At 43.8% G+C, this 25,526-nt stretch overlaps 1 long non-coding RNA gene across 1 annotated transcript in view; it reads right to left on the bottom strand.

Moving 5' to 3' along the window:
* LOC129558284 (uncharacterized) overlaps window positions 1-23,391 on the bottom strand; it is a 162,869-nt gene extending 139,478 nt beyond the window's left edge. Inside the window, exon 1 of the long non-coding RNA XR_008686391.2 lies at window positions 23,250-23,391. This is a non-coding gene — a long non-coding RNA (uncharacterized LOC129558284). The remainder of the gene's footprint in view (window positions 1-23,249) is intronic.
* Between the last annotated feature and the right edge of the window lie 2,135 nt (window positions 23,392-25,526).

Below are 25,526 nucleotides of genomic sequence, written 5' to 3'. Positions count from 1 at the left end.
GCCCAACCTCACCTGGTAGGTCAGAGCAGCTGCCCCATGGCTGTGACCTTTGGGTTGAAAGCTAAAGGAGTAGGTGTTAAGTAGGCAAAGTAGGGTGAGGGTGTGCGTGTATGTGATGTATGCACATGCACACACGTGGGTACATGCAAACATGTATGAGCATGTACAGCCATAGGTGTAGTATTGTGTATGTATGAGCATATATGTGCCATATATGTTTTGTGTGTTCGCTGTTGTTTAGTCGCTAAGTCACGTTTGAGTCTTTTGTGACACCATAAACCGTAGCCCACCAGACTCTTCTGTCCCTGGGATTTCCTGGGCAAGAATACTGGAATGGGTTGCCATTTCCTTCTCCAGGGGACCTTTCTGACCCGGGGATCGAACTTGCATCTCCTGCATTGCAGACAGATTCTTTACCTCTGAGTCACCAGGAAGGCCCACATAGTGTGTGTATACGTGTATGTATGTGCATGCATGCACAAATATGTGCACACATATGCCATAAGGATAAGTGTGTCCAGGTGTGAAGGCATGCAGGTGCATATGTGTGTGTGTGTGTGTCCCAAACACATATGTGTCTCTTATAGAGTCAGACACTCTTCAGCTTCTGGGCCTCTTTTCCACCATAAGAAATCATCCTGTGAAGCAGATTTCTGCTTCTCCGTGTGGAAATGCAGTTCTCAAACCTCTTTCAGCTTTGGATCATTTCAATGACAATAACAACAGCTAATCCACATTAACTGTGTGATGGTCTCGGTGCCATATGCTTTATGTTCCTTCTCAAATTTACTCCTTCTGCAACCTCAGAAGCAGGCCTGGCTATTGTTCCATTTTGTGGAAGAGGAAACAGATTCAGAGAGAGGAAGGGTTATTCCCATGGTCATCCAGCAAGTTAGTTTGGGAGCTGTGATGTGAACACAGGGCTGACTCCAAAGCATGTGCTATATTCCACTGAACTCTCTGTCCTGTTGTGAGGGCAGGGGACATGGTGGATCGGCCATACGGCAGGTCCCCTCCCACTGTTACTGAACAACACCATCCCAGCAATGAATGGAAAACGTCTTCAATGAAACTTAGACCCAGTTCAACCATGATTCATGATGCCTTTGGAAACATCTCTCCCTCCTTATTAACCTTGAGTTTTCTGAACTCTGCCATTGTACAAAGATAACTTGGCTCCACCACACACAAATTATTGGATGGTTACGTATCTCCCAAAAGTTCTGCTTCTTCATCGCTAAAATGGAGCTAATACTGCACTGCAGACAGCATTACTGTAGGGATTAACTGAGCATATGCATGCAAAACGCTCAGCCCAGTGACTGCCTCCTATCATATGCTCATTAAATGTACTGTCACTGATGCCGAGGAGTCCAGTGAACCTCTCTTAAAATGTCCACCATGCCTCCTAACAGCCATGTGACCTTAGCAAAAGTTACTTAGCTGTCAAATTCTCCTCACATGTAAAAGAGGAATAAAACTAGTACCTACTTTATAGGTTTGTTTCAGGACTAAATGAAATAATGCACTTAGCACAAAGTAATTGCCCTGCAAGTGTTGGGTAATATTATTATTATTTGAGTATATTGTGCAATAATATAAGCAGGGATTATTTAGGGTCTAATTTTGTACCAATTTGAGGGTTTAGAAGAAAATTCAAGGAAGGAAACAGAGTTTGCTGAATATTGGATTGTTCATAATCTTTTTTTTCTTGCAAAACGAAACCTGGCTCGTGGGTCAATGGAAAGTCGGTTTCCCTTTGGCTCTGAGGTCGGCGGTTGAATGCAGTTTATTCTGGTGCTGGCTCACAGTTTGGTTCAGTTCAAGGCCATGACCATGACTAAGTGATTCACCCTTGCCAAAAACCATAATAATGGTTATATTCCAAATATTTATATACAAGAAACCAAACTGGCCCAAACTTCAGGGGTCATAGGGGCCACTCACTCACTCACTCACTGGAGTTTTCATTCATCCAACTCAGAATTGTTGACCATGAACCTTGTGCCAGGCAGTGGGTCATGCTGGAGGCTGATGGGTTGGAAACCCATATACAACCTTGGCTGATTTTGGAGAAGACTGAATCAGGACTCTCAGAGACAGTAACAGCTCCTGAGCTGTGCAGAGTCCTAGAGAGAAAGCAGGCCGATGTGTTTGGTGCATCTCGCAGTGTGTCCTATCTGACCCGGGAAAGGTCCTTAGAGGTCATCTCAGCAAATACATGCATTTGACAGGTGGGGAAACCTAAGCCCAGAGAGAGAAAGGGAAGGCCCTGATATCCCCAAACCGGGCTGGCATGCTGCTCTCCTGACTCTACGTCACCACCAGAGTGAGTCCCCTCCGTTACTCCCAGGGTTTCAGGTCTGCCTCATACAGACATGTTGTTCCACAAACACCCTCATAGTGACAATAAGAATCAAAACGCAGGACTTCCCTGGGGGTCCAGTGGCTAAGAATCTGCCTACCAATGCAGGGGACACGGGTTTGATTCCTGGCCTGGAAAGATTCCACGTGCCATGGGGCAGCTAAGCCTGGGCGCCACAACTGCTGAAGCCGGCTCACTCTACAGCCTGTGCTCCCCAACAAGAGAAGCCTGTGCACCACGACTGCAGAGTAGCCCCCTCTCACCACAACTGTCGAAAGCCCACACACAGCAAACAAGATCCAGCACACCCAATAAACAAGTAGGTTATTTTTTTTTTAAGATAGCTCTTATTAAATGACTTTTTAAAAAAGAATAAAAAAGCAACCTTACTAATAATAGTATCTACCATTAACTGGGTAACTACTTGATGCCAGGTATTTTGTTAAGCATTTTATACTTTTACCATTTTGATACCCAAAACAACCACAGTGGAAGGTCATTGTTGCTCCATTTAAAAGAAAGGACACTGAGGTTCAGAGAGAGGAAAGGATTTTCCTGTGGTAACACAGCTAGAAGTTGCAGAGCCATAACTGAACTTGATTCTGCCTGCCTTCAAACCCAGTATCCATGTATCCATGGCCCCCATTAAATGTCCCTCATTAGGATACAGGACACAGGGTACCTTCCTGCACTTTTCTAGGCTGGCAATGGTTTGATGCCTACAGCTGAGAGGGGAAAGAAAGAGTGGCAGGAGAGCAGCAAAGGGGCTTGAAATCCAGTCCAAGGATTGAGCACCCACCAAGATCCAGGCTATAACAAGAGATGAAGATGGAGAGTGATGGAGCACTCACTGTCTGATGAGGATGAACAATATAAGGTCTGTTCCAGTGTCTGACCCAAGCTAAGGAATACACCAGATGCTGTGAGATAGCAGATCATTTTCTTTTCTTCCAGAGAGAGAGCACAGTAGAGTATTAAGCCCATGAGCTCCAGAGCCAGACTGGGTTAATTCCCAGCTCTGTCTCTTACTAGGTATGTGACCTCATGCAGTATTAGCATTTATTAAGTGTCATTTTTTGCTCTATAAAACTGGGATAATAATATGTACTTTTTAAAATTGAAGTCTAGCTGATTTACTCTGCTGCACAGCTAAAGTGACTCAGTTATACATATATAATCTTTTCTTATTCTTTGCCATTATGGTTTATCATAGGATATTGAATATAGTTTCCTGTGCTATACATCCGGATCTTGCTGTTTATCCATTCCATATGTAATAGTCGCATCTACCAACCCCAAACTCCCAGTCCATCCCTCTCCCTGCCGCCACTGGCAACCACAAGTCTGTCCTCTGTGTCTGTGAGCCAGTTTCTGTTTTGTGCATAGGTTCATTTGTGCCATATTTTAGATGCTAGATACAAGTGATATCATATGGAATAATATCTATTTTCTAGTGTCATTATAAAGACTAAATGAGCCACTATTTAGAACTCAAAATAATACCTAACACATAGTAAGAACTAAATATACAGAGTCGGACACAACTGAAGTGACTTAGCAGCAGCAGCAGCAGCAGTTTTAAAAAAGTATGTAAACCAGAGGTAATGGCTGATCATTCAAATTAAGATGCTTTGGCCTATATAACAGAGTATCTGACCCAAAGCGGCTTTAACAAGAAGCTTTTGTTAGTATTTCTCACAATGAGGACCATCTGGAAGACAGTGATTCCAGGCTCAAGGATGTCCCCAGGAACTCAGGATTGTCTCATTCTTCCTCCCAGCATCTTCCACACATCACCAACGCCTCTCCTCATATCCAGAGATGGCTACAGCAGCTCCAAGCATCACCTCTTCACAGAGCCACACCCACAAACAGAACAGAAGGGACATGGAAATCTCTCTTGCACGTGTCACTTTCTTATGAGGAAGGAAAGTATTCCCTCAGAGCCTCTAGGAACACTTTCCTTGTCTGTCATTAGCCAGAATAGGAGCGTGTGATCCTCTCAGCCACTGCAGAAGGCCAAAAGGCAAGATTCTGGGATTTTCAGTCACTGCCTAGAGCTGGGTTCTAGAGCAAGGAAGATGGGAGGAAGAGGAGCTGCTGAGTGGGCAACTGACCTGCCTAGCAGGATAGTCTTGAGAAGGAAATGTTAGAAAAGGTGCAGGAATCCTGTGGAGTTAATCACTTTCACTATACACATGTAAGCTAACGTTCTCATAATTAATAATTGCCAGGCTAATTCGAGTCTGCAGAAAAGCAGGATGTCAGTCATTCTGGGTAGTGCTGTTCTTTTTCCAAGGCCATGACAGATGAGGGGAAAATAAAAGGAAGCCAACTGCCTCATGGCCAGACACCGAAACTGACATTGCATGACTTCCTAATAACCCAGACCTGGGGAACAACCGGTCACCAAATTCCCCTGTCAGTTTGGTAGGTTATAAATAAAGTCTGAAGAGAGAGAAAGTGAAGTTAGTTTAGAACACTGGTAAGAATTCCTCTGATAGGTGAAAACTTTTGTTTAGAAAACATGGTCTAGATCAGGGATCAGATAGGGTCTCTGTAGGGCCAGATAGAAAGTATTTTAGGATTTGCAGACACTGTGATCTCTCTAGCAAGTAACCACTGCACTGAGTACTATGAAAGCAGCCAATATGACCCAATATGACCCAATAAAACTTCATTTATAAAAACATGTGATGGGCCAGATTTGGCTCACAGATCATAGTTTGCAACCCCTGTCCTCTAAGCCAAGGGTCTCAAACTCAAATGTGCATGGGCCTACTCAAGGCACATAAAGAAGCAAGCAGGCTGGGTGGGGTCTCTGGTGGTGTGGAGAATACATGACTCATGGAAAGAGGGCAGTTGTCAGATCCTCCAGTTTTTCAAGAAAACCAGAAATGCAGATGTTTCTATCTTCGAAATTTTTTTAGTGTTGGCAACTAATTCAAAATTTTAAATCTGATACAGACCAAACAAAACCCACTGGGTGCAGACAGTGTGTGACCTCTGGCTTAGAAGATCATCCTTCTTGAGCAACATGCTATGACTACCAAGTACACATGACACATTTGAGTGACACAATCCAGGAAACTTAGCACAAAGCCATTCTGACCTATTGGGAATGGAATGTATAACCGCTACCATCCTGCCCGGTGGCCAAGCCTAAGTGGGAGGCCGTACACAGGAGAGTCAGCAATTAGCCTGTCTGCACCATTTTCCTCTCCCTACCTCATTAATGCTCTGCTTTCTCATGGGGGTGGCATCTGCAGTGTTCTGTGACGTTGGATGCTGTGTAGCATTCCTCTTACACACCTTCCCGACATACCTCAGAGGAGCAATGAGGTCATGTATAGAAAGGTATTTTGCAAATCATATAATCTTGGCCAGTTTCTGACTTTCACTGACCCAAATTCAGAGGCTCCAATGATGGGTATATTCTTCAGAGACCCCTAGAAGCAAGGAAAGGAGGACAGACACAAAGCAAAAGGAACCAGCCACTTCTGGTACAAATGCCCTTATGCTGTGTCTGACCCTACTCTGAGGAAGCCCGGGAATCACGTAAATACCCTGGGCTACAAACAGCTCAGCATGTGACACTCTGTCCTTGGCTGTCTTTTAGCTGCTGCCCTCGCCTATTCTTAACTTCTTTACCCTTCTCCCAGTTTCTGTCCACCTGAGGGATCCTGAGAATTTACTGGGAGCCTCTTCTTGCCCAGCTCAGCACTCCATCTTCCCACCTTCTGCCTGGAATCTCAGCTTTAAAGGATATAGTGGCCTGCCTTTCTCATCTCTCAAAACCACTCTCTTGTTTCCCTCGGCCTTATCTTGGGACAAGGAAGGGAGCACCAGGCAGAGACAGAAAGACAAAGAGGAAAAGAACAATGCAAACTTTCTAGCCCAGATCCTGTTCAGGTGCCCACTTGCCCCAGGCTCACTTCGGTTCAGATTAGGTCAGTAGTTTTCCAGTGGTTCCTCAGCACCTGTGGTTCTTCAGAGCTGCCTTAGGGACCCAGGTAGGAAAAGTAAGGGGGATGCCACAGGTCAGGGGTCATTTCAAGAGAGAAGTTCTATCATACCTGTTTTGTATATTATAATCCTACATAAAACTGTGATTGAAAAAAATTATTCCATTGCTTAAAAAAAAAAAGCTTGAAAATTCCCAAGCTAGCCACTGTAGCTAGATCACATGGAGAAACTCAGGCTCCTATATTGAAGAATCCTATAGGATACCCAAAGGTAAGCAGTATTTTTTGGCAAAAGGCAACTCAGGAAATATTGGGCTACATTTTTGTCTAAAATTAAAATAATTTTATTGAGTCTCATATGGGGAAAATGTATCTGTTCACACACAATTCAAATTATCTATGTCATTGAATGAAGAATAGCATTGAGGAAATGAATGACCGCTTAAAATTAATATCTGTTTATATCTACTTAGTAGTGATAAGGTGGAACATTTCTAATTTTTCATTCTGCAGATGGGTTGTGAAGTGCTTCTCAAAGCTTCCATGAGATCCAAGTCATTACTGCTTAGTGGACAGACCATCCCTAGGTCTCTCTGGGGATTATGAACAGGGCAGAAACTCTAAAGTAGTGTCCAAGGTTCTGTTTTCTTCCCCTTTTTGCTCAAGTTCAGATTTTTCCTGTGTGGCCTGCAGATTTATCCTACAAGGATCATAAACTCCAGGTCTGTGAACAAGCCAGCAGATCAGGAAGGCAGAGCCAACTACAAGAAGCCTGTGGGCAGAAGCCAGAATGAGTAAAGGGATGTGTTCTGTCAGCTGTGCTAGAGTCTAAAAGCCCTCACACACCCACTCTGCTGCTAACTCAGCAGACAGCTCAGACCAACAGCTAACTTGGGAGGAGGACATACAGGTATGAACACTGATCAGCTCCAAAAGAACAGAAAAGGCATTCATTGTATTTTAGAATCCTACTTTCTCAGACTTTGAGAATCAGAGTCTCTTAGAACCTCTGGCCTTCAAGGAAACAGAGAGGCTCTCTCCAATATTGTATAACGGTTAAACTCCTGGGCTCTAGAGGCAAAAGACTGGAACTCAAGACCACTCACATTCACTGGAGGGTGTGGGGCTACTCACAAAAGGGAAGGTAAGAGAAGGCTCGAGACAACCTCAGAGCAGGAACAGAAGTTCCCTGGCAATCTCTGACAGGAAATGGAAATCCCATCCAGTCCTAGGGATTCTTCTGCTCTCAAATGATAAGCTCAGGATTCCAAGCTCGGAAGAGGGAAATTCCAACTGGACTTTACCTTGCCTTCACAGTGTGATTTGAAGAAACCTCGGGTACCACAGTGAGAGAGGGAGACAGCTGATTTACCATTCCAACAAGACCAGAAACAGGAATATAGCTCCCAGAGAGAAACCAGGACTCATGATCAGAGTATGAGTGCTGCCTGGGACCACAAACCATGAGCATCTATTAATACTATCACACACCTGCCACAGGGCTGCTCAGAGGATTGACAGAGACTATCCATGTAAGGGCTGAGCATGCTGCCTGGCACACAGTAAGCTGTCTGTTAGCCATTAGCATCTTTTGTGACATCTTATGCTTCTTGTGAAGCCAGAGCCCCCTTACCTCTAACTGAGACCTTTTCCTCTTCGGAATCATGGCTCCCTAGCTACCTTTTGACTGTAAAGACCATTTGACTGGGGAACTTGAAAAGATTTTGCTGACCACAAAATATAGTCCATGCCACAATTCAGTTCAGTCTCTCAGTCGTGTCCGACTCTTTGCAACCCCATGAACTGCAGCACACCAGGCCTCCCTGTCCATCACCAACTCCTGGAGTCCTGGGGTGAGACCAGCTGTGGCTCAGAAAGAGACTTTCACATGGATTTTATTCTTTTCATTATCTCAGTAATGTCCTATATGTCATCTCCCTCTAATCCAGTCAAACTGAGTCAAGTGTTGAGTTCTTGAAGCTTACTTTCATCACACTGTTAAGTCAGGAAAAGAGAAACAGAAACCCTTATCAGAAGACATGACTCAGAGACCTTAACTCCTTAATATTCCACTAAGTCAGGAGCAGGCTCCTTGGAACGTCACATCAAAACTCAAAAACTCGGAAAGCACATGTGAGAAAGGGGATACCCCCCTGCTTCACTGCCCCCAATTATTGCCCTATCAAAGAGCTGCTGCCAAACTCTAGCATCTGAAGGCATGTTGGCTTAATTTGAGGCATATGCTCACTTCAACCTCAGTCATGCAGAAAGAGGACAGTACATGGAAAGTCATCCTTGTCTGGCCAGTCGAAGCCACTTTACCTTAAAGGACAACAACTGGGCTGATGGGTGACAGATCTAAAGTGTTGCCTCCAAACTCACTTCAATTTTTTATTTTGATATTTGATGGGAGTATCAATACCATAACTTGGTAATATATATCTTCCGCTTGGACATCTCCAGTTTCCTCCCTCTAAGGCAGCCAGTTCCACCCTTTGTTCCCTCAGCAAACATCTACTGAGACCCACTAGCAGCCAGTTACTGTGGAAGGAGTTAAATAATAATCATAACTATTATTTATGGAGTGCATCCAATGGGCTGGACACAACTGCCAGCTTTACTTTCAGCGTCTCAATTCATCACAACAGCCCTGTGGAGAATATCACTTTGTTCTTTTGTAATAACTATTTTCACTGTTTATGTAACTAGAACGTTTTTCATTACATTTCAATAAGTCTGCTTCCACTTACCTCACCCTTGATGTTCCTTTGCCCTCAGAGGAGGCTAACACAGCTGAAGCTTGGCTGAGGGGGCAGAGATGGCAGTATCTAAAAGATGACCTCACACTTCCCTGCTGCTGCTGCTAAGTCACTTCAGTCGTGTCCGACTCTGTGTGACCCCATAGACAGAAGCCCACCAGGCTCCCCTGTCCCTGGGATTCTCCAGGCAAGAACACTGGAGTGGGTTGCCATTTCCTTCTCCAATGTGTAAAAGTGGAAAGTGAAAAGTGAAAGTGAAGTCGCTCAGTCGTGTCCGACCCTCAGCAACCCCACGGACTGCAGCCTACCAGGCTCCTCCATCCATGGGATTTTCTAGGCAAGAGTACTGGAGTGGCTTGCCATTGCCTTCTCCGCACACTCCCCTACCTTCCCCCATGTAGGGAAAAGCCTTCACCTGAAACATGAGGTGGGGCTGATGAGAAAGTCAATCTGTGCTCTCTGTTGTACTAACTCTGGTTGCAGAAGCAGCAGTTCCCAACAACTGAAAGTCAGAACCATCTACAGTTCTAAGGGGAAAAGGGAATAGAACACAGAGGTGAATGAGGGTCAGTGATGGCTCCCCTGAATCCACTGGTCTCCTTGGACCCTCAGATGCCCCTGTGGGAGCAGGGGTACCCAGGCCAAGGCATTGTTTCTGTGGAATCTTCTCACCAGTGTCTTCCCCAGCAGGACCAGCTGTTTGGCTGTGTTTAAACTGTCATCCAGCCAAAGTAGCTTGGTGGCACGCCCAAACACTAACCCAGCAGACACACCAGGTCTATAGACCATGCCAAAACTGTTTTCAAGCACAATTTGAACCAGCCAGTCAATTTAAAAATACTCCAAGCAGAGAGCCAATGAGATTTGAAAACAAGGAAAACCAAATATCAAAAGCAAATACACACACACACACACACATTTATTCACTCATTCACTATTTAAATCTTGTCTTTTTCCATAGAAGATCTAAGATGTCACAAGCCAAATTATTTAAAAACAAAAATAGTATTAAATTTGTTCTACACATGTCAATGGGATCACAAAAGTTCAACTTAGGTTAAAGTTCAACATTCAAAGTATAGAGCATGTTTGCATGTGTATGTGTGTCCATCTGTGACTGTCACAGCTCCAGAGAGTCTGAAATGCAGAAGGTTCTTTCTCCTTTGCAACAAAACTTAGAAAGATACCACAGTGCAGTATTTTCCACCTGAGTCATCCATTCATTCCTTCAGAATCATATAGTAAAGTCCAACCATGTGCTGCCCACTGAATGGATACAGTGGTTACAGATGTTTTGAATACAGTGCCCAAAGAGCACATACAATCACTGCACACACAAAGCTTACATTTAAGGCAGTTGGAGGCCAATAAAGTATGCTCTGTGCTGAAACCAGGGCATTCACATCCACTGGCCCAAGAGATGAAAAGGCACTTAGAGGTCATCTAGATGGGTTTTTCTCAAGTGCAATCATTCAAGTACCAACCTCATGGTTTTTGCCATATGTGAGTATCACCTTCATAGATTTCTTTAGATGGTCTCATCTACATAAACACTTATTTTATGAGAAAACTCTGTATCATTGCTGTAAATGGAAAATTGGGGTCACTTGTCTTAAAAACAAAAGTAACCATAAAAATAAATGAAACAAAACAATGTAGAGTCTCATCTGGATACATACATATAGTCTTAGGAAGACTGAACCTGAAGTCGGATCTCAGTATCTGAAAAAAGTAGGATCAAGAAGTATTCAGGTGTTCAGTTCAGTTCAGTTCAGTCGCTCAGTCGTGTCCGACTCTCTGCAACCCCATGAATCACAGCACGCCAGGCCTCCCTGTCCATCACCAACTCCCGGAGTTCACTCAAACTCATGTCCACAGAGTCGGTGATGCCATCCAGCCATCTCATTCTCTGTCATCCCCTTCTCCTCCCGCCCCCAACCTTTCCTAGCATCAGAGTCTTTTTCAGTGAATCAACTCGTCGCATGAGGTGGCCAAAGTATTGCAGTTTCAGCTTTAGCATCAGTCCTTCCAATGAATACCCAGGATCGATCTCCTTTAGAATGGACTGGTTGGATCTCCTAGCAGTCCATGGGACTCTCAAGAGTCTTCTCCAACACCACAGTTAAAAAGCATCAATTCTTCGGCGATCAGCTTTCTTCACAGTCCAACTCTCACATCCATACATGACCATGGGAAAAACCATTGCCTTGACTAGACGGACCTTGGTTGGCAAAGTAATGTCTCTGCTTTTTAATATGCTATCAAAGTTGGTCATAACTTTCCTTCCCAGGAGTAAGCGTCTTTTAATTTCATGGCTGAAATCAGCATCCGCAGTGATTTTGGAGCCCAAAAAAATAAAGTCTGACACTGTTTCCACTGTTTTTCCATCTATTTCCCATGAAGTGATGGGACCAGATGCCATGATCTTCGTTTTCTGAATGTTGAGCTTCAAGCCAACCTTTTCACTCTCCTCTTTCACTTTCATCAAGAGGCTTTTGAGTTCCTCTTCACTTTCTGCCATAAGGGTGGTGTCATCTGCATATCTGAGGTTATTGATATTTCTCCCAGCAATCTTGATTCCAGCTTGTGCTTCTTCCAGCCCAGCGTTCCTCATGATGTACTCTGCATAGAAGTTAAATAAGCAGGGTGACAATATACAGCCTTGACGTACTCCTTTTCCTATTTGGAACCAGTCTGTTGTTGCATGTACAGTTCTGACTGTTGCTTCCTGACCTGCATGCAGGTTTCTCAAGAGGTAGATCAGGTGGTCTGGTATTCCCATCTCTTTCAGAATTTTCCACAGTTTATTGTGATCCACACAGTCAAAGGCTTTGGCATAGTCAAGGAAGCAGAAATAGATGTTTTTCTGGAACTCTCTTGCTTTCTCCATGATCCAGCGGATGTTGGCAATTTGATCTCTGGTGCCTCTGCCTTTTCTAAAACCTGCTTGAACATCTGGGAGTTCACGGTTCACATATTGCTGAAGCCTGGCTTGGAGAATTTTGAGCATGACTTTACTAGCGTGTGAGATGAGTGCAATTGTGTGGTAGTTTGAGCATTCTTTGGCATTGCCTTTCTTTGGGATTGGAATGAAAACTGACCTTTTCCAGTTAGAGCTATATTAACACTACTCTGAGATGTTCTCCTTTCTTTAAGCAAGAGGATTAAAGGAGAATGAAATTTTTCACAGTCATCTACTATGTGATTTAATTGTTTTTAATTATTGTAATAATCAGTTACAGGATTTGGGAAATCATGTCTAATCCAGCCCTCTCATTTTGCAGAAGGAGCTGGGGCCCAGAGACGGGTGGCAACTAGACCAAGGGTGAACAGCACCTGAATGGCAGAGCTGAAACCAAACCCCAACTCCCTATGTTTCTATCCAGACCAGTATGTTCTACTACAGTGAGCTTCAGATCAGCAAACAACTAAATAAATTTGTACATTTGCTCTTCATCATGACTGAAGACCAGTCTTGATCCATCTCACTTTTGGATGGGAAGAAAGCAAAATCTATCTCAAACTGGCAGATGTGGTGATCCCTCTCATTAACAAAAATCAAATTTTTCTTTTCCCCTTTCTGTTTTCTCAATCCACTCATTTCCCACATGTTATAGAAGTTCTTTTGGTGGAAATATCCACCAAGATCCCAAATAAAATCTAGCAAGTTTGTAGAAACTTCTGAATATCCTACATCCTTAGCTAACTTGCTATGGTAAGGTATTCTGTGAGGAAAAAAAAAAACACCTAGCCCACTCCTTAGGGACTCATTGTCCTCTAAACTCTCAGTGTGCGCATCCTATACTCAGCAGCCATCACCACATATTGACGGTAACACTTTAAATCAAGTCTAGGAGACGGGAGTTGGGGGGTGGGGAGGTGAACCCTCTCTTCTATTCTGAGGTCACCTTCATCTTGCCTGCTCCCAACCCATCTCAAAGAGCAGCTCTTGGCAACGATCCCAGGGAAAATCACTGATGCCAGAGGCACAGTAACCATCTGCCTGTCAAGGAGGATACATTCCAGCATCTCTACTCCCTTCTGGGAAGATGAGGCCAGGGTTTCAAAGCACCTTTCACAGGACAAGAGGGAGGGAAAGGGGGATGTGACAGTGCATGAAACCTTGCTGAGTTTTTTCTCTTTACTTAGAATCTGGCACAGGACATTTTAAGGCTTCTCAGAGGGACTGAAATCCATGCTTTATGGTGAAGACTCAAATTCAGTTTCTCCTTGCCTGTCTAACCTCCTGGGGTAGACTGTACCTATCTATCTTACATGAGCAGCACAATAGCTTTGTGCCCTCTAGGACAAGTGTCATGTTAGCATCCAAAAAGCAAAGAGAAGTGACTCCTGTTCCTAATGTGGAAAGAGCAGGACTTCCTATGATACAGCTGGTGTTTCCTGAAATAGAACAGGATTTGAGCAAACGGTTTTCACTAGGCGGGCAGGAAAAGCCGAGTGTGGTTTGATGTCTCATTAGTGGTGACTCAGACCCTCACTCCTGGGTGCCTGCTCATCCTGGTTGGGTCTGACTTTTTTCCAGTCACCAGGCTCAATAGCCAGATTCCCTCTTTGCCAGTGCTGTTGTCCTGCCAGCCTGTTTGATTTCCTGGGGAGGCCATGCCCCTGTCCTTCTTATGTCATTTACACTCAGTCCCAGTTTCTATTTTGAAGTTGACTAGGTCTTGGTCAAACACTCCTGTTGGTTTGCAGAACACCTTCTGTCCACCTCTGCTCCATATGGGAGATATGGTGATTTATATTTATCTCAACCAGAGGCAGGACTTTTTTTGGAGCTGTTTTCAAATCTGGGGAATATGCCCAGCTGCTACCAGAATTAGTTGGAGAAAAGTGTACCAATGGTGCTGGTTCAGCCAAGATTGCATCAGACATGCTGCATCAAAAAGACTCCATTCCTCAGACTTTCCATCCTGTCTCAAATCAACCCTCATTCAGTCTATATGTAGTGAATCCTGACTATGAACCAGACACTGTGTTGGGGCTACAGACAAAGGGGAAGAAAAAAAAACAGTCTCTGATGCCCAGATTATGCTTCAATGTGGAAAGCATTTCACAGAGTTACTATCAAAACACTGTGGGAGTCATACAAAGAGGCAGCATGAGCAAGCCCCTATCTGTCTCTCCAGCTTGGCCCATAGCACTCCTACCCTCCTCACCCGGCTTTGGCTTCTGTGAACTTCATTCAGTTCAGGTGAAGCTCTGTGCTCCTTAGAACAATAGCTTCAGCATCACCTTAAAGCTTGAGAGATAAACAGGACGCGGGGTCCCATTCCAAAATTGTTGAATCATAACCTACATTTTAACAAGATTCCCAGGTGATATGCATGCACTTTATTTTTTATTTTTTTTTTATTTATTTATTTTTAATTTATTTTACTGGAGGCAAATTACCTTACATTAATATATTGGTTGGTTTTGCCATACATTGACATGAATCCGCCCCAGGTGTACATGTGCTCTCCCTCCCGAACCCCCCTCCCACCTCCCTCCTCCCCATATCCTCCCTCCATGTCATTCCCGTGCACCAGCCCCAGGCATCCTGTATCATGTGTCGAACCTGGACTGGTCACTTATGATAATATACATGCTACAATGCCGTTCTCCCCAATCATCCCACCTTCACCCTCTCCCACAGAGTCCCAAAGACTGTTCTATATGCCTATGTCTCTTTTGCAGTCTCATATACAGGGGAGAAGGCAATGGCAAGCCACTCCAGTACTATTGCCTAGAAAATCCCATGGATGGAGGAGCCTGGTAGGCTATAGTCCGTGGGGTCGCTAAGGGTCGGACACGACTGAGCGACTTCACTTTCACTTTTCACTTTCACACATTGGAGAAGGAAATGGCAACCCACTCCAGTGTTCTTGCCTGGAGAATCCCAGGGACGGGGGAGCCTGGTGGGCTTCCGTCTCTGGGGTCGCACAGAGTCGGACACGACTGAAGTGACTTAGCAGCATACAGGGTTCAGGTTTCCATCTTTCTAAATTCCATATATATGCGTTAGTATACAGTATTGATGTTTTTCTTTCTGGCTTACTTCACTCTGCATAATTGGCTCCAATTTCATCCACCTCATTAAAACTGATTCAAAGGCATTATTTTTGATGGCTGAAAAATACTCCATTGTGTATATGTACCAAAGCTTTCTTATCCATTCATCTGCAGATGGACATCTAGGTTGCTTCCATGTCCTGGCTATTATAAACAGTGCTGCAATGAACATTGGAGTACATGTGTCTCTTTCAATTCTGGTTTCCTCGGTGTGTATGCCCAGGAGTGCGATTGCTGGATCATATGGCAGTTCTATTTCCAGTTTTTTCAATGCAATCCCTATCAAGCTACCAACGATATTTTTCACAGAACTAGAACAAACAATCTCACAATTTGTATGGAAATACAAAAAACCTCGAATAGCCAAAGCAATCTTGAAGAAGAAAAATGGAACTGGAGGAATTAACCTGCCAGACTTCAGGCTCTACTACAAAGCCACAGTCATCAAGACAGTATGGTACTGGCATAAAGACAGAAATATAGATCAATGGAACAAAATAGAAAGCCCAGAGATAAACCCACACACCTATGGACACCTTATCATCGACAAAGGAGGCAAGAATATAAAATGGACAAAAGACAGTCTCTTTAACAAGTGGTGCTGGGAAAACTGTCAGCCACTTGTAAAAGAATGAAATTAGAACACTTCCTAACACCATACACCAAAATAAACTCAAAATGGATTACAGAGCTAAATGTAAGACCAGATACTATAAAACTCCTAGAGGAGAACATAGGCAAAACACTCTCTGACATAAATCACAGCAGGATCCTCCAAGACCCACCTCCCAGAATATTGGAAATTAAAGCAAAAATAAACAAATGGGACCTAATTAAAATCAAAAGCTTCTGCACAGCAAAAGAAACTCTAAGCAAGGTGAAAAGACAGCCTGCAGAATGGGAGAAAATAATAGCAAATGAAGCAACTGATAAAGGATTAATCTCCAAAATATACAAGCAGCTCCTGCAGCTCAATTTTATGCATGCACTTTAAACTTTCGAGATGCATTGATGTAAGAGGTTCAGTTCAGTTCAGTTCAGTCGCTCAGTTGTGTCCGACTCTCCGCGACCCCATGAATCACAGCACGCCAGGCCTCCCTGTCCATCGTTAGTAGCAGTGAATTGTTAAGCTGGCATCTGACTCATCACCATCCCCTCAGTTCGGTTGTGTGTGCATGCTAAGTCGCTTCAGTCAGGTCTGACTCTTTGTGACCCTACAGACTGTGGTCCACCAGGTTTCTCTGTACAAGAAATTCTCCAGACAAGAATACTGCAGTGGGTTGCCATTTCCTTCTCCATCTCAGTTTGGTTAGGAAGAGTCTATTACTCCATACATTTACTGGATTGAGTCCTCCTCAAACTTTAATGTAAGCACAAATCAATGCAGGGAAGAGATTCTGAGTCAGTGGGTCTAGTGGGCCCCTGGAGTCTGTATTTCTAACATACTCCCAGGTAATGGCAGCGGAGGCTCACGTACCATTCTCCCAATAACAAAGTCGAAAGGAACCTGACAGATCAAGAATCTGAACTGGCAAAGACCATGCACTTAGGATGACTTCACTCAGCAGAGGCCCCCCTGTTTCCCCTGTACACCTAGAAGGCAGACAGCATCTCTGGTCCCTGGGTTCTCAGCACCTCCTTTTGTATTATCACAAAGGAGGCATGTGTCATCACTGAATGAATGAATGAACATCAGTCAGTCTCACCTCTCCCCTGCTTACCAGTGTCTAGTGGTTCCTTATGTTTAACAAACTCCATGAGGCCCAAGCTGACCTTGGTCCTGCCCACCTCCTTGATGCCTTCTTACTTCTCTCATCCCACTCATGACCACCACACTAGCCTTTTTCCGATTTCTCAAACATACCAAGCTTTTGCCTGCCTCAGGATCTTGGCACATGATCTCCCCTTGACCTGGAATGCCCTTCCTCCAGCTCTTTCCATAGCTAGCTGCTTCTTGTCATTCATAGCTCAGCTCAAATTTCACTTCCTCAGCAAGGCCGACCCTGACTGACCTGTCTAACCCAGCATACACACAATCCACCCCCAAACTCTCTGTGCTAAATTTTTTTCTTAGCCCTTATCAACCTGAAAATATTTCATTTGTTTATTCACTTTTCTGTCCTGATTCTCCTAAAAGAAAGCAAACTTCAAGAAAGCAGGGACCTTGTCTACAACCCCCAGTCCACAGTAGGTGCTCAGTAAACAGTTGTGAAATAAATGGACAAATGATCTAATACACACCATAATCCGCTTCGGGCATTGCAGCAAGAGAGGTAGAAGCTGAGCACCATGTGAGGCCAGCAGAGGAAATGATCACTTCCTCTCAGGGTAAGGAAGTGGGGGTGGTGATCAAGGTAGGCTCCCTGAAGGAGGTGGTATTTCAACTTCACCCTGAAGTGTGGAAAGGATTTTGGTGGGCAATGAGAGGTAGAAGTGGCCACCCTAAGCAGGAAGAACAGTTTGGGAAGATGGTGTGGGAGGAGGAAACAGAGCATTCAGCTGATGAGTGGAGACTTAGTATCTGCCCAGCTCAGGGCTCCAGGCAGAGACAGCATGCACTATGGTTGTGACAGAGCATAGCAGGGCTCCTGCAGCTGAGCAGCTGAGGTCACTGCCTCCCCTCAGGCAGTCCTCAGTCACTCCCTTAGCCAAGATGATGAGGCCAGATCTCTGTGGCAAAACAAGGCATGAGGAAGAGACAGGGCCCAGGAATCAGGAAACACCTCCACCCCACTCCGCACCTTACTCCAGGGGGCCACTTTAAGACCTGCCTGACTTCTGTCTTCTTGCCTGTGTCGGGCCAGATAGTTGTAATTATTCATTAACCCCCTGTGATCATCAGTTTCAGGTTCAAGTCCCTGTTTTAACTCTGAGCTCCATAAGAGAAGGACCCATGTTGGTCAGCCTTATTCATAGTTCTGTTCTGAGAGCTAAGGGCCAGAAGAAGCCTGGAACATAAAAGCTCTTCAGTAAGACTCATTCATTCCTTCACCACTACTGATGAAGCATCCAGGTCATGCCAGGCACTGCATTTCTACATGGAGGCTGCAAGAATTACACAGGGCAGTGAAGGTCTCCACTCTCTCAACTGTAGAATTCACATTCTATTCTAGAGGCTAGATTTGGCCAGTCTTACTGTGTGACCTCAGCAAACCACTGAATTTTGTAAGCTGCCTAGAAACTTGAAGAGGATAGGAAGATTACCTAGTTCATAATTTTGGAATAAATTCTGAGGGATTCTAGGATTCTCTGCTGCTTGCTGGGTCCAGCAAACAATGATGTGTTTCTTTCAGGAAAGATTTAATTAGCCTAAGCAAGCTTTTATTTTCTGTTTGGGGGTTCCACCTAAAAGTTGATGCGTAAAGTAAACTTGCTGTTAATGAAAAAGTTGTTTGGAAGCTACCATTTTTAGTCCAACCCCTCATTCTGGCCATGGCATGGGCCAGAGGGGAAGAAGTTAGAAACTAGACATGCTTTCAGGTCAAGCACAGCAGTAGGTGTTGGGAAAATACTCTGGGAAGGCAGTACATGAGGAAATGCAGAAATGGGAGTGAGCCAGGGAAAGAGCAGCCTTACAGAGGTGAACAAGACGAGGTAGAAACCAGCACTCTCCAGCTCTTAGGAGTGTTAAACTACATGCCTGATAGCTGGTTATGACCAAAGAATTTCCTGGGAGGTCTAAGAGCGAGTCAGAGGACCAGGGCCTCAGGGAAAGTGAAATGGGAACTAAATAAGGTCCCTCCCTGGGAAAAACTAGGACTTACATACAAGACTTACGCCAGAACTGAAATCCAAGGTGGGGATTTGGCTGGTTTATGAAGGAGGAACCATGACTCACAGCAAAAGTTAAGAGTCAGAATTGACTCTACTTGGGATCACACTTCCTACCCAGAATACTTTAAGTCTCCCACTAAGGCTTGTCCAAAGTCACGTGGCCAGCAAGGGGTAGGAATCAGAAACACAGCTCCCTGTACCTAATCCACTGAGCAGGACTCTTTCCACTACCTAATCCATGTGATGCTCACTGGGCTAGACTCCAAATCCAAATGGAATTTTCTAAACTTCGAGACAATGAGTTGTTTACTGCTTGGTGAAAATGAGGAGATCATTTTCTTTTAACTGAATTCTGGCTCGTGTCCTCAGGAATTAGACTGACATTTGTGTTTTTAGCCCACTAGGGAAACTGGAAGCGCTTTTTCTGTCTCTAGCTCAGTGCCTCTGAAGCAAATCTTAAGGCTGATATGAATTCTGTCTACATAATACCAAAGCAATAGGTCAGTCCAGGTCAAAACTAACAAATAAGAGATCACTACTGGATTAACAGGGCTTCCCCAGTGGCTCAGAGTGTAAAGAATCTGAGGGCAGTGCAGGAGACTTGGGTTTGATTCCTTTGTTGGAAAGATCCCCTGGAGAAGGAAATGGCAACCCACTCCAGTATTCTTGCCTGGAAAATCCCAAGGACAGAGGAGCCTGGCAGGCTATAGACCATGAGATCACAAAGACTCGGACACGACTTAGTGACTAACACACACACTGGATTAACAACAAGGTCCTAATGTATAGCACAGGGAAATACACTCAATATCCTTTGATAAACTATCATGGAAAAGAACATATATAAAGAAAAGAATGTGTAACTGAGTCACTTTGCTGTACAGCAGAGATGGGCACAACATCGACTACACTCTAATAAAAAATTATAAGCTCAAATAAATTCCTACTATTAATAATGTTTGCTCCCTTAGTAGCCATTGTCCTATTTGTTCTTAACAATCTTAGATGCAGGGGGTGGGTCAGGCTGTATCCCCACCTTAGCACCTCTGCCAAGTCACCCTGTGTATTCTTCAAGGGACTTAACATTCTCTTAAATAATAGTCTATTTGGTTGATCCATTGCTACATGTCTTTCCAGCCAGAATACAAGCCCCTTGAGACAGGGAATGTATCTGTCTTGTTTAGGGCTTTATCTCCAGGGTCTAAAACATGATAAATGCTCAGGAAATAGTTGTTGTATGAATGAATGAATGAGGCAGATCTGTATGTTTTGAATAAAACTAATGATGTATGCTGAGCCAGGCTTCAGCAATATGTGAACCATGAACTTACAGATGTTCAAGCAGGTTTTAGAAAAGGCAGAGGCACCAGAGATCAAATTGCCAACATCTGCTGGATCATGGAGAAAGCAAGAGAGTTCCAGAAAAACATCTATTTCTGCTTCATTGACTATTCCAAAGCCTTTGACTGTGTGGATCACAATAAACTGTGGAACATTCTGAAAGAGATGGGAATACCAGACCACCTGACCTGCCTCTTGAGAAACCTGTATGCAGGTCAGGAAGCATCAGTTAGAACTGGACATGCAACAACAGACTGGTTCCAAATAGGAAAAGGAGTATGTCAAGGTTGTATATTGTCACCCTGCTTATTTAACTTCTATGCAGAGTACATCATGAGGAATGCTGGGCTGGATGAAGCACAAACTGGAATCAAGATTGCCGGGAGAAATATCAATAACCTCAGATATGCAGATGACACCACCCTTATGGCAGAAAGTGAAGAGGAACTCAAAAGCCTCTTGATGAAAGTGAAAGAGGAGAGTGAAAAGGTTGGCTTGAAGCTCAACATTCAGAAAACAAAGATCATGGCATCTGGTCCCATCACTTCATGGGAAATAGATGGGGAAACAGTGGAAACCATGGCAGACTTTATTTTTTTGGGCTCCAAAATCACTGCGGATGTTGATTGCAGCCATGAAATTAAAAGACGCTTACTCCTGGGAAGGAAAGTTATGACCAACCTAGATAGCATATTAAAAAGCAGAGACATTACTTTGCCAACAAAGGTCCGTCTAGTCAAGGCTATGGTTTTTTCCAGTGGTCATGTATGGATGTGAGAGTTGGACTGTGAAGAAAGCTGAGCGCCAAAGAATTGATGCTTTTGAACTGTGGTGCTGGAGAAGACTCTTGAGAGTCCCTTGGACTGCAAGGAGATCCAACCAGTCCATCCTAAAGGAGATCAATCCTGGGTGTTCATTGGAAGGACTGACGCTAAAGCTGAAATTGCAATACTTTGGCCACCTCATGCGACGAGTTGACTCACTGGAAAAGACTCTGATGATGGGAAGGATTGGGGGCGGGAGGAGAAGGGGACGACAGAGAATGAGATGGCTGGATGGCATCACCAACTCTGTGGACATGAGTTTGAGTGAACTCCGGGAGTTGGTGATGGACAGGGAGGCCTGGCGTGCTGTGATTCATGGGGTCGCAAAGAGTCAGACACAACTGAGCGACTGAACTGAACTGAACTGAACTGATGTTAAGTAAAAAAGAAAAGTTACCTAATGAGATCCTATCGTCAAAATGATCATAGAAAGTATCCTGGAAAAGGAATTCAGAAGTGAGGAAGGGAGATTTGGTTATTAATGTTTGCATTTCTATAGTTTGAGTTTTAAAATATTGAGATATTGTATTAGTACTATCAAATATGCAAAGATACAAATTTTGGTAACTGGCTGTGTTGGAGAAGACATGGAGAAAAAGGCTCATTACAAGGCTTTATAAAAAGGCTCATTATATTATAAAGGCTGTTATAATACTCTCAAGTATTATAAGAGTCTACCTTATAGGAGACTCTGGTGGGCTTCCATCTATGGGGTCACACAGAGTCAGACACGACTGAAGTGACTTAGCAAAAAAAAAAAAAATTGGGGGCAATTTGACAACATTTATCAAAACAACAAATGCACATACCTTAACATTCTATTTAATTTTTGTGGAATTTATCTTTTATATATATATCATTTCAGTTCAGTTCAGTTGCTCAGTTCAGTTCAGTTCAGTTCAGTCGCTCAGTCGTGTCCGACTCTCCGCGACCCCATGAATCACAGCACGCCAGGCCTCCCTGTCCATCACCAACTCCCGGAGTACACTCAAACTCATGTCCACAGAGTCGGTGATGCCATCCAGCCATCTCATTCTCCGTCGTCCCCTTCTCCTCCCGCCCCCAACCTTTCCCAGCATCAGAGTCTTTTCCAATGAGTCAACTCAGTCGTGTCCAACTCTTTGCGACCCCATAAATCACAGCACGCCAGGCCTCCCTGTCCATCACCAACTCCCAGAGTTCACTCAAACTCATGTCCATCGAGTCGGTGATGCCATCCAGCCATCTCATTCTCTGTCATCCCCTTCTCCTCCTGCCCCCAATCCCTCCCAGCATCAGAGTCTTTTCCAATGAGTCAACTCTTCGCATGAGGTGGCCAAAGTATTGGAGTTTCAGCTTTAGCATCAGTCCTTCCAATGAACATCCAGGACTGATCTCCTTTAGGATGGACTGGTTGGATCTTCTTGCAGTCCAAGGGACTCTCAAGAGTCTTCTCCAACACCACAGTTCAAAAGCATCAATTCTTCGGCGATAAGCTTTTTTCACAGTCCAACTCTCACATCCATACACGACCACGGGAAAAACCACAGCTTTGACTAGACGGACCTTTGTTGGCAAAGTAAAGTCTCAGCTTTTTAATATGCTATCTAGGTTGGTCATAACTTTCCTTCCAAATAGTAAGCGTCTTTTAATTTAAAAAAAACTTTATATAAAATGACATTTATATGACATTTTTGTTGCAGTGTTGTTTACCATTGGAAAATACTGGAAACCATCAAAATTGACATCATTAGAGACCCAGCTATATAAATTAGGGTCCCCATTGTGCAATGGAAAACTTTGCATCTTTAAAGATGAATGAGGATGCTCTCTATATACTCATATGGAAAGTTTTCTAAGATAACAACTTGAATGAAAAAGCCAAGTATATAGCATGCTATAATTTGTGTTTAAAAAATGGAGAGAGTATGTCATTAAAATTGCTTATTTATGCACAAAATATTTCTGGAAGAATACACAAGAAACTAATAAAAAGCATTGCTATGGATAGATGAAACAGGGGTAAGGGAAGGAGACAGGATTTGTATGCCATTCCATATTAATCTTTTATTTGGGAACTATGAGAATGCATTATATGTTTATGTAGTTTTCTTTAAAAATATTTGCTTGCATAGAGATTGCTTTAAAAAAATGAGCTGTTACAACATACCTTGGTCTTATGAAAGATCATTTTAGTAGGTTGGACCAGCAGAAGCATCATGTTTGGGAAAAGAACTAAACCAAGAAGAGTCACTGATCCTCGGCCAGCTCTGACATTGACATTGATGTTGACATTGATGCTGATGTTTGGCGAAGTTGTTCCCTCCCAGGGCTTCCGTGCCCCCACCTATAAGATAATAAGGGTGAACTGGAAACTTTTTAAAGGTTCTCTATTGCTCTGACATTCTGGGATGTATTCAATGGCTAAGCTTTACTTAATTTGAATTAAACTACATCCTCTATAAAATATGTCCTATTAAGGCATTTTGAATACTTTTTTTTCACTTTGCTTCATTGGTATTCTTTTTTAAAACTGTCTTTTTACAGTTACTTTTGAGAAGCTCTCATCTTGCCTCTGCTAAGGTTACATGGTCATGAAGATGACTATGGCCTGGGATATGGCAGTAGAGGACAGGCCAGGTCCTGAGTAGAATATGACCCAGAAAAAGACAGAGAGTAGGAGCCACCAAGAAACAAGATTCAGTGGGATGGAAGCAGCCCATAAATGCATCCTGAACCAAGAGACTCAGTTCATCCAGATGGATATTCTAGGAAACCAAATGCAGCTTCCTTTTTCCCACTTCTGCATAACTGGGAGCTGAATTGCTCTGAGTGGTAAGATTTCAAATGAGGTAAGACACACTGGTTTCACCTCACCAAACTGAAATGTTCCCATTCTAATAACAGTATTCTACATTCCTATTTCTGGTGCGGGGTGGGGGGGGGGGTTCTGCCCTTTCCTTGTGCTTCATCCCTAGGTCCAGGTGTCCCCAGCTGGCCAAACTGTAGAATTCTACCCTGCCACAGTGATCATCAGACCCAGGACTTTTGTGCAATGCATTGTGAAATAAGATGCTTTCTTTACTGTTACTATCAAAACTTGGGGAAGAGTGATGTAAGGGAGTTGCTGGTCACCATGATGAAATTGCATAAAGCTTGGGGATAGAGGAAAGCAGAAACAAGAGATGGCAACAACTTTGACATATTGTTAACATGCTCCTGAAACGTTGGTTTCTAAGTCACATGGACCAATACAGTTTTTAAAATTATTTAAGCCAGTTTACTTCACCTCTGTTTCCTGCAGTCAAAGGACCTGCATATAAATGCCAGCTCCAGCAGATTGACAGTGACTGCCTGAAGAATTATATTGAGAAGAACCTTGAAGGCCTTATCTGGTCTCATGACTCATGAGAACGGTATGCCACAGAGAGAGAAGAAAAAGATGTAAAATGGTAAGTCGTCTTTTTGACTAAGATGAAACCCCTGACTCATCCTCTGCCTCGCTCTGGACTGGGCAATACTTCATTTTTTTTCAAGGCATAGTCTTTCAGGTTGGGATATGGGAAGGAATTTGTTAGCATGTGTCCCCAGAAAGGTAGATGTCCACATTTACCTAGAGGTTTAGTGGGGGTTCCTACTCTCAAAGAAACTTGGTGCCATAAGTAAATCTCTTCCCAGTTGGTGTTTTTGTTCAGCCACCAAGTCATATCTGACTCTTTGCACCCCCCTGGACTGCAGCACACCAGGCTTCCCTGTCCCTCACCATTTCCCTGAGTTTGCCCAAGTTCATGTTCATTGAATCAGTGATGCCATCCAATCATCTCATCCTCTGTCACCCTCTTCTCCTTCTGCCTTCAGTTTTTCCCAGCACCTGAGTCTTTTCCAATGAGTTAACTCTTTGCATCAGGAGGCCAAAATATTGGAGCTTCAGCATCAGTCCTTCCAATGACTACTCAGGACTGATTTCCTTTAAGACTGACTGGTTTGATCTCCTTGCTGTCCAAGAGACTCTCAAGAGTCTTCTCCAGCACTACAGTTTGAAAGCATCAATTCTTCTGCACTCAGTCTTCTTTACAGTCCAGCTCTCACATCCACACACGATCACTGCAAAGACCATAGCCTTGACTATACGGACCTTTGTCGGAAAACTCATGTCTTTGCCTTTAACACACTGCCTAGGTTTGTCATAATTTTCCTTCCAATAAGCAATTGTCTACTAATGTCATGGCTGCAGTCACCATCTGCAGGGATTTTAAAGCCTAAGAAGAGGAATTCTGTCACTGCTTCCACATTTTCCCCTTCTATTCGCCGTGAAGTGATGGCACCAGGTGTCATTATCTTCGTTTTTTAATACTCAGTTTTAAGCTGACTTTTTCACTCTCCTCCTTCAACCTCATCAAGAGGCTCTTTAGTTCCTCTTTGCTTTCTGCCATTAAAGCGGTATCAT

This window comes from Moschus berezovskii, chromosome 8 (genome assembly GCF_049115385.1).
Source record: "Moschus berezovskii isolate FMDL1 chromosome 8, NW_MosBer_1.0, whole genome shotgun sequence".
Classification (NCBI taxonomy): domain Eukaryota; kingdom Metazoa; phylum Chordata; class Mammalia; order Artiodactyla; family Moschidae; genus Moschus; species Moschus berezovskii.
Note: the sequence above shows the minus strand (reverse complement) of the source record. Positions and strands in the feature narration are given on the sequence as shown.